Below are 10,453 nucleotides of genomic sequence, written 5' to 3' on the forward strand. Positions count from 1 at the left end.
CGCTGCGACGGCACGATTCGTGACGTCGCAGCGTCGTATAGTCATCGCTCCAGCGTCGTAGACTGCGGTCACACGTTGCAATCACGGCGCTGGAGCGATGCCGAAGTCCCCGAGTAACCAGGGTAAATATCGGGTAACTAAGCGCAGGTCCGCGCTTAGTAACCCGATGTTTACCCTGGTTACAAGCGTAAACGTAAAAAAACAAACCGTACATGCTCACCCGTCGGTGTCCTTCAGGTCCCTTGCCGTCTGCTTCCTGCTCTGAGTGCAGCCGTACAGTGAGAGCAGAGCGCAGCCTCTCACTTTCCGGCCGGCACTCAGAGCAGGAAGCAGACGGCAAGGGACCTGAAGGACACCGACGGGTGAGCATGTACGGTTTGTTTTTTTACGTTTACGCTTGTAACCAGGGTAAACATCGGGTTACTAAGCGCGGACCTGCGCTTAGTTACCCGATGTTTACCCTGGTTACAAGCGAAGACATCGCTGGATCGCTGTCACACACAACGATCCAGCGATGTCAGCGGGTGATCAAGCGACGAAAGAAAGTTCCAAACGATCTGCTACGACGTACGATTCTCAGCAGGGTGTCTGATCGCAGTAGCGTGTCAGACACAGCGATATCGTAACGATATCGCTAGAACGTCACGAATCGTAACGTCGTAGCGATGGAAATTTCAATGTGTGACGGTACCCTAAGAGGACTGAGGTTTATTTACTTTGTGAGATTTTCAATCTCACTTTTTTTGGGGGGAGACTGAACCCAAACTCAGGCCCTGTGTATTTTACAACTCAATGTGAGTGGCAGCAAGTGGCTGGCTGATACACCACAAACTAAGAGGACTGAGGTTTATCCACTGTTGAGTCCTTATCAGTCCCCGGCTTACTAATATAGGAATCCAAGTAATGACACGCAGCACAAGAGTTGTGTGATCATATGCAGGGATCGCCCAGGAGCGCATCTGGCCCCCCTGGTCTCTCACCCCTCTTTTTATATGGCAAAGAGATAAGCATTACAGACATGCGTACAAGCGCTCATATTCTCTAACAAAGAGTATCTATTCTACTAATAACGTTCAACTTCTGGAATGTAGGTTAAAGGTCACAATAACAAGAAGGAATGCGTCCATAAAAGGAAATGTCTATTTGCTCAAGTTTCTTCATATAAAGCCAGACGTCTCTGAATAGGAAGACAAAATGGATTCTTCAATCTGATCTCTACAATTCCCCCTTTGACATATTCCTTTTATAATCTATCACAAATCCCCCTTTAACATATCCATATTTTAGATTACCACAGGGCCAAAGACAAAGCCTTTATTTTTGGTATTACACATGTACACACTTATATTATTAATAAGAAAATCAAATCTAGTATCAATTCTTCCGTTTAACTCTCACAACCTTTTCTTTGTTTTGCAATAAGTATACTAAAATATAAAAACAAAAATTAGTACGGTAATATTAATTAGAATCACTAGAGGATAACATAAGAATAAAGAAGAAAATTTATACTCTTGCATCTATTACACAAAATTTATCTGTGCATACTGAGATACTCTTGAGCACAATCTGAAATAGTACGTATATGACTACAATAATCATAACTATATGTATTATGCTCTGCATGATCCCAGCAACCCACCCACCAATCCCTCTGAACCAGTTGGCTGGGTTGAGAAAAGAGAAAGTATCAGACCACCAGCTATCCTTATTCTGGTCATTGTCTTTATCATACTGATCTCTGAGTCGTTGTACATCCTTTAATTTAAATGTCATACTCATAGTACTATTCGGGTCTATATAATGACAGCAGGTGGGTCCGATGATTTGACACATACCCCCTTGTGAGGCAGTTAGATAATCCAATACCAGGGTATGTTGGTTGATGACTATTATGAGCTGATTCTGTACAGCTATACTAGTATTTAGTATATCCAATATATCCCAGATCTGATCATCTAAATAATCCGTAGCTCTAACTAATTTATCCCACATCTGTGTTAACATAGGATAAATAAAAATAGAACTGACAATTTTATTGGCTATACCCATTTGCACTATGTGTGGTCTCCCTGAGGGACGTGGTGAGTTATCTGCAGCTCTTTTATACAGTGTGTGCTTGGGCACGGCTTGCATATTCACTTGTTTATTTGGAATTATGAAAGTAGCCGGGGTTAGGCGTCCTAATGTACAAGTACCCTTTATACCTACGGGAAGCCATTTATATGCTCCTTCTCCGCATATCCAAAATGTACCTTCAGGCAGATCCCATAGTGCTGAGTGCTGCAATACCAATCTGTGAGCCAAATCCACAAATCTAGATACATTCTGAAGCATACACCAAGAGGGTTTTTGTCCCAAGGGGCTACAGTACCCGGCTGCGGGATTCCCACATAAAGGCATTCCTCTGATATACTCATCGGATTTATTACAAACCAGGTTCCCCAGTTTGCTTGTACAACTGTTTGCATCACCTTGGGGGAACAACGCAGAATGTTCCCATTTTCTATTATGTATGTACCTTTCCAACATTGTAGGTTTGAAAGCATAAGAAGAGTCGGTGGTTGTACTGAAACTGAGCTGTAGATTTTCAGTGGGGACCTGTCCTAGATCAGTTAATCCAGTCTTATTTCTAGGTACCCATTTTCCTCCCCTGAATGCAAAATATTGTAAGTTGCCTATTCTTCCTGTAAGATTACCCTGCCACCAAGGAAATTCTACCCATCCCACAATTGGTATGGCGATTGTAGTATTCCACAGCCTAGTATTACCAATTTGGTTGTTGGCCAGGTTGTCTGAACAATTAGGCCAAGCGAATATTTCTTCAACTGACACGGGAACTGCTAGAAAAGGTATACTTGTGGCTGATACTGGTGAATGGGTACAGATCCAACAATCTGCTAGGGGTTGTGTATTATTTAACAAGTCATGTACTAATTTTCTATGATGTTGCACGAATCTATTATTCAAAGGGGTTAAAGAATTTAGTCTATCCCATGCCTCCGTTGAGGTTAATACTATTAACATCAATGTTATGAGTTTTATACTGCTCTTTTGCAATGGCTTGCATGTATCCATGATGCCTTTCCTTCAAGCTTGACTGATGTAGGTGTTGTCAACAGGACTTGGAAGGGTCCGTCAAATCTTGGTTCAAGAGCCTTTCTGGTGTGTCTTTTTACATAGACTTGATCACCTGGTTCCAACTTGTGACTTCCTTCAGTGTTGTCAGGATCTGGAAGGGAAGCAAAAACTTGTGCATGCACCTTAGTTAATTGTTTCTGAAGATTTTGCACATAAGAAGTCAATGATTCAATATTTAACACAAGTTACTGTGGAAAATAACATCCTAAATTGGCAGTCCTGCCAAACAAAATTTCATATGGAGACAGTTTAGTCTTACCCCTTGGGGTATTGCGTATTGAGTAAAGGGCCAGTGGAAGGCATTCTGTCCAAGGCTTTCCTGTTTCAGCCATGGCTTTCTGTATTTTTAATTTTAAAGTTCCATTCATGCGTTCCACCTTACCGGAACTTTGAGGATGATACGGAGTGTGTAACTGACTTTCAACACCCAACATTTTCAATACATTTTGAAATATTTCTCCAGTGAAATGAGTACCCCTATCTGACTCGATCACTTCAGGGAGACCGTAACGGGGTATCAGTTCGGCAACTAGCTTTACAGCAGTGTTTTTAGCTGAAGCCTTCCGAACTGGATAGGCCTCTGGCCACCCTGAGAACATGTCCACACACACCAACACATACTCATACCCATTACTTTTTGGCAGCTGGATAAAGTCTATTTGTAATCGCTGAAACGGATAGAGAGGTCGGACGTGGTGCTTCATAGGGGTCTTTGTTGTCTGTCCGGGATTATGTGCCAGGCATATAGCGCATGTTGCACAATAGTCTCTTGCGTAGTTGCCAAAACCTGGAGCCAACCAGACTTGCTTTGCCAGTAGTGTCATTGCATTTGCAGACACATGAGTAGGGTGGTGCAGTCCACCAACTACAATCGGATACCAGGCTCTAGGTAGACATATTAGTCCATCTTTCTTCCAAATTCCTGCTTGTTCTTCTGCCCCTTCCTTTTTCCACCTGTCCCTCTCCTCTTCTCCTGCATCTTCCTGTGCTTGTCTCAGTCTATCTTCAGTATTTTCTGTGGGGTTTACAGTATGAACCTGCTGTAAGGGTTTGACTGCTGCTGCTTTGGCTGCTTTGTCAGCCCTATCATTTCCCCTAGATTCCCTAGTGTCGAGTCTCACATGTGCAGCTACCTTAATTACTGCTACTTCTTTTGTTTCTTGTGCAGCCTCTAAGATCTGTTTGATAAGAGAAGCATGTTTTACAGGTTGTCCTGTAACCTCTAGCTCTCCAGATTACTCCAAAATCAAACACAATACCATGTGCATACCTAGAATCAGTGTATATATTAGCTGTCTGATTTTCAGCTATTTTTAGCGCTTCAATCAATGCTGTTAGTTCTGCTTCTTGTGCAGACTGTTTCGGTGGAAGTGGCTCTGCTTTGAGAGTTTCAGATTCTGACACAACTGCATACCCTGTATGGAAGTTACCTGTGTCATCTGCAAACCTACTACCATCTATAAACAGCTCTAAATCTGGATTTTGAAGTGGTGTTTCGGATACATTGGGTAAGCCTACCGTTTCTTGTAAAATGAGCTCTGTACAATCATGTGTGTCTGTAGGGAAAAAATTTGCGTGTGGATCAGTGTCCTTATTCCCCCCTTCAGACTCGAGAGGTAGCAGTGTTGCTAAATTAAGAGTCTGAAGCCTAGCAAATGTGATAGTCTGGTAGCCCTAACGCTGGAGCTGAAACAAGGGCATCTTTTAATTGTTGGAACGAAATCTGACCTTCTTTTGTCAACAAATAAGGTTCACTTTTTACACAGTCATACAGTGGTTGCATTAGTTGACTGGCATGTATAATCCATTGTCTACAATGAGACACTATTCCTAAAAATGCTCGTAGCTGTTTATGATTTCTAGGCTCATTCATCTGTCTTATTGCTTCAGTTCTTTGAGGTGTAAGATGCTTTTTACCTTGAGAAATGCAATGACCTAGAAAGACCACTTTGATCTGACAAACTTGTAGCTTTTGTCTATTCACTTTACACCCTTCTTTTCCTAGAAAACATAGTAAACTCACAGTGGACCTTTCTGCTGTTTCTAGATCTGGGCAGCAAAGTAGTAGGTCATCCACATACTGCAAAATTACTACCTGTGGTTCGGGTTCAAACCTCTGAAGGACTGTTTGTAGGGCATTTGAATAAAGAGTAGGGGAGTGTATCATTCCCTGTGGAAGGCGTGTCCACGCCAACTGTTTGCCCTTAAATGTAAATGCAAACAAATGCCAACTATCTTGGTGTAAAGGAACCGAGAAAAATGCATTTGAAAGATCTATTACAGTAAACACTTGAGAACTGGCTGGTATCTGTGATAGTAACGTATGAGGATTGGGTACAACTGGGGTGATAGGATCTAGAACTTTGTTTATTTCTCTTAGATCATGTACCATACGATATTTGGGCATAGAACCCTTATCAAGAGTTCTCTTCTTGACTGGATACAGAGGAGTGTTAGCAGGTGATTGTATCTCTACCAAAACTCCTTTCTCTCTATATCCCTCTATCTGTTTTGTAATCGCTAATTCCTGCTGGGCACTCACAGGGTATTGTCTGAGCTGTGGGAGAACAGTTCCTGGTTGCACAGATAGTTTTACAGGAGAGATATGCAATAATCCCACATCAGTGTCACCCTGTGCCCACAGTGTTTCTGGGACCATTGAGAGATCTAGATCTGTGGTGTACTCTTTTTCTTCAGCATAATCCTCAAAAGCCTGAATTCTGACATATTGTTCTAATGTTTCTGCATCATCAGGGATAGTCAACATAACTGTGCCATCTTCCCTAAAATTGATGTTAGCTTCTAATTTCTTTAGTACATCAGTTCCTAACAGACATGTTGGGGCACCTCTGGCATACAAAAATCTGGATGCAAAACATTTAGGTCCTAATGAGACCTCTAGGGGCACAGTATATGGCAGTGTTCGAATTACCCCATCATAACCCTCAGCAAAAGTTGTTTGTTCTGAAATATCTTCCGGATTTGGAAGAAAATCTTGATTCAAAATTGAGGAAGTTGCACCTGTATCTATCAAAAATGGAATCTCTCTCCCCCCCACATTCACCTGTATCATAGGTCTCCTAGCTGGTAGGGAAGTTTGTAACACATCGAGTCAATCTGAATCTGATATGGGACCATCTATGATGGTAGATTTCTGCTGATTGGCCGTTTGGAGAGGGTTATTTCTGGGAACAAATTTGCCTGACTTTATATCTGCCAACTTTTTCCTGCACTCTCTTTGGAAATGACCTGGCTTCTTACAGTAGTGGCAAGGAAAATTGTGTCTCACTCTTCCTCCTGTATTAGCTTGTGCTATTCTAACAGGCTTACGATTCTCTCTCATATCCATGGCTATTCCTAAACATCGTTGTTTCACAATATTTGGTTGTTCAATTGTTCTCCAATCTGGAGTAGAGGATTTAAATTTTTCTCTGATTTTCGGATCTAGCCCCTCTATTAATTGTTTTGTAAAAAGTCTCCTTACTGAAGCATCAGTCAAATCCAATCCTTCATCCCTAAAGCTATTTTCTAGTTCTTGACTATATTCTTCAATACTTTGCCCAAATTTCTGCATAATCACACCTGTTGATCCCCTTTCCCTCTGTTTTCCTCCTTCTGCTCTTCCAGATGGTACAAATGATTGGGCTTTTGGATCTAGGTAAGGTGGTGGGATTATATCACAACTTTTTCCCTTTCCCATGATCCATTTGGAAGTGTCTGGATCATACTTCCAATTCTCCTCTTTAGCTGTTTTTGAGACCTCTATCATACAATGTATGATTTCTTCCCACCCATTATCTTTGATAATTCCACCTCGTTCTTTACTCAGTCTTTCCCATTCTGTACTGAACATAAGTGCTTCTGAAATTCCCAATTTTCCTCTCACTCTTCTAATCTGACTTCTGACTGCCTTTCCACATCTTTCCTGTATGATATCTGCTGCTTCCACTTGTCCTAAGACGGTTTTGGTCTGTTTATTTCTCATTTTAGCTATTTCTACCCCAGGTGACGTTTGGACAATCACTGTGGTGATGTCTCGTTGCCTTCTCTCCTAGGGAGCTAAAATATCCTTTCAATATTTGCTATTTCTACCCCAGGTGACGTTTGGACAACCACTTCCTCTGTTGGTGGCGTCTCGTTGCCTTCTCTCCTAGGGAGCTAAAATATTGAAGGGCTTGTCTGCTCCGTTTCTTCTAATATGCAGGACGTACTTAAGTGCTATTATGCACACAGACCCAGCAACACCATACAGATCACAAAACTTTCTGTGTCAGTTAGCATACTTGTCCCAGGCTCATGAAAACCGCGTCCTGGGCTCATTCTATCACACCTTATCCAGGGAATGTAGAAACAAGTTCTATAGGAGAGTCAAGCATGGGCGGAGGTCTCCCAGAAGGACGCTACCTCATAACCCAGTTAGGCTGACTTCACCAATAACCTTGTTCTAACAATCGTGGCTTATTGTTCTACGTACTTCTGTTCTTCTTTCACAACATGTCACAACCTTCACACTGCTCACACACTGTTCACACACTGTTCACACACTGCCAGGGACTAGACTCATAAATCTATACAATATGGTAACCCGAGTTCTATAGGTATCCACTCACTACTAGACTAACCCAGCATGACACGGCTCATAGAGATCTTTCGGATAATACAGGGCAGATAAAAGAGAACTAATAATGTCTCTTACCTGGCCAGGTTTTTTTCATTTGCCGTCCATTATCCCAGATCTCCGTTGTCCGTATCCGCAGGTAAATCTTGAGTAAATACTCTCACCTCGGGTCCCTGTTCGAGCGCCAGGAAATGTTGAGTCCTTATCAGTCCCCGGCTTACTAATATAGGAATCCAAGTAATGACACGCAGCACAAGAGTTGTGTGATCATATGCAGGGATCGCCCAGGAGCGCATCTGGCCCCCCTGGTCTCTCACCCCTCTTTTTATATGGCAAAGAGATAAGCATTACAGACATGCGTACAAGCGCTCATATTCTCTAACAAAGAGTATCTATTCTACTAATAACGTTCAACTTCTGGAATGTAGGTTAAAGGTCACAATAACAAGAAGGAATGCGTCCATAAAAGGAAATGTCTATTTGCTCAAGTTTCTTCATATAAAGCCAGACGTCTCTGAATAGGAAGACAAAATGGATTCTTCAATCTGATCTCTACACCACTTTGTGAGATTTTCAATCTCACTTTTTTTGGGGGGAGACTGAACCCAAACTTAGGCCCAGTGTATTTTACAACACAAGGTAAGTGGCAGAACGTGGCTGGCTGATATACGACAAACTAACAGAACTGACGTATATCCACTTTGTGACACTTTGAATCTCCCTTTTTTTGGGCGGAGACAGCACCACAACTCAGGCACAGTGTGTAACACAACACAATGTAAGTGGCAGAAAGTGGCTGGAAGATATCTGCAAAAAATCCAAGGACTGTAGTACAATTTCAATCTCCCTACAATGATCTCAGGACAAGTATAGCAGCAACAAAAAGGACTGCTGCACACAAAAGTGTGGACAAATAAACAAGATAACTGCAGAAAGGAGCAACATGATTTTTGCTTTTAAAAAAGCAGTGGGTTTGCACAGCAGCGGTGCAAACAGCAATGCAGCTATCAGGGAGCCTTATAAGGCACCCTAATAAGCTACAGAGCTGATGCACAAAGATATAGCCTCCACTGTCCCTGCAAAACAAAAGTGGTGTTGGACAGTGGAAATCGCTACAGCACAAGCGGTTTGGGGGTTAATCTTCCCTCCCTAACTATAGCCCTTCTTCTGACGAAGCTTCAGCAACCTCTCCCTATGCTAAGATCGGCAGAAGTAAGATGGCGGTCGGCGTGCACGCCCATTTATACCCCCTGTGGTGCTGCAGAAAGCAAGCCAATCACTGTCATGCCCTTCTCTAAGATGGTGGGGACCGAGACCTATGTCATCATGTTGCCCACACTCTGTGTCCTCCTTCATTGGCTGAGAAATGGCGCTGAACACGTCATACGAAACATGACTTTGGCGCGATGACCGCCGACCACATGGCCGATCCCACACTGGGATCGGGTCGGGTTTCATGAAAGTCGTCGATTTTGTAATTTGTCCAATCCGTTTCGCTCAACCCTACCTGAGACTATTACCCAGGCCTCCCTGGTTGTGCTAAGATATTATTTGAACTGCCTTATAAGCATAGCTATCTGTGTTTGGACTAAAACAAGGACTTATTTGTGTCAAGTATCCTCAAGAATAATTGTGCTTTATAGACTTTCTGCGTGATTGCATTTTCCTCTGAAGTTTCCTATAGACTGTTAAGCTGCATTTAATATTTACACCAAGTGTTGTGGACTTGAGTTTCTCTCTGCACCTGTTTGAATCACCGTGTGATAATATAGATTTTACCACTTATAAAACTGTGTCCGGTTGTTGTCTTGTTCCATGCAAAGAGTCTCCTGAGTTATTCCCTATAATTATTACAGTCTTCCTCCACCTCCCCCTGTTCCTAAATCCATTATAAATCCCCCTTCCTCCCATCCCAATCCCCCACACCCCTCATTGTCTTCCTCCCCCTGCATCCCATTATTGCCCTCTCCCCCACCCTCATGATTGCCCTCTTCACCACCTCCATCATTGCTTTCTCCCAACCACCCCATTATTGCCCATTCCACCACCTCCATCATTGCTTCCTCCCCACCACCCCATCATTGTCCTTTCCACTGCCAGCATCATTGTCTTCTCCCCACCACCCCATCATTATCCATTCCACCACCTCCATCATTTCCCTTTCTACCACCTCCATCATTGCTTTCTCCCAACCACCCCATTATTGCCCATTCCACCACCTCCATCATTGCTTCCTCCCCACCACCCCATCATTGTCCTTTCCACTGCCAGCATCATTGTCTTCTCCCCACCACCCCATCATTATCCATTCCACCACCTCCATCATTTCCCTTTCTACCACCACCATCATTGTCTTTTCCCCACCACCCCATCATTGTCCTTTCCACTGCCATCATCATTGTCTTCTCCCCCACCACCCCCATCATTACCCATCCACCACCTCCATCATTTCCCTTTCTACCACCACCATCATTGTCTTTTCCCCCAACACCCCATCATTGTCCTTTCCACTGCCATCATCATTGTCTTCTCCCCCACCACCCCCATCATTACCCATTCCATGACCTCCATCGTTTCCTCCTCCCCCACCATCCCCATCATTGCCCTTTTCACCACCACCATTGTCTTTTCCCCCACCACCCCCATCATTGCCCATTACACCTCCTCCATCATTTCCTCCTCACCACGACCCAC

At 43.2% G+C, this 10,453-nt stretch overlaps 1 long non-coding RNA gene across 1 annotated transcript; it reads right to left on the minus strand.

Annotated features, from left to right (window-relative positions):
- Positions 1–1,461: 1,461 nt before the first annotated feature.
- On the minus strand, positions 1,462–8,070 carry LOC143775543 (uncharacterized). Its single transcript, XR_013215660.1, has 2 exons — positions 7,838–8,070; positions 1,462–3,232 (listed from the first exon to the last, which is right to left on the minus strand). It is a non-coding gene; the product is annotated as an uncharacterized LOC143775543 (long non-coding RNA).
- Between the last annotated feature and the right edge of the window lie 2,383 nt (positions 8,071–10,453).

Source organism: Ranitomeya variabilis, chromosome 5, assembly GCF_051348905.1.
Source record: "Ranitomeya variabilis isolate aRanVar5 chromosome 5, aRanVar5.hap1, whole genome shotgun sequence".
Classification (NCBI taxonomy): domain Eukaryota; kingdom Metazoa; phylum Chordata; class Amphibia; order Anura; family Dendrobatidae; genus Ranitomeya; species Ranitomeya variabilis.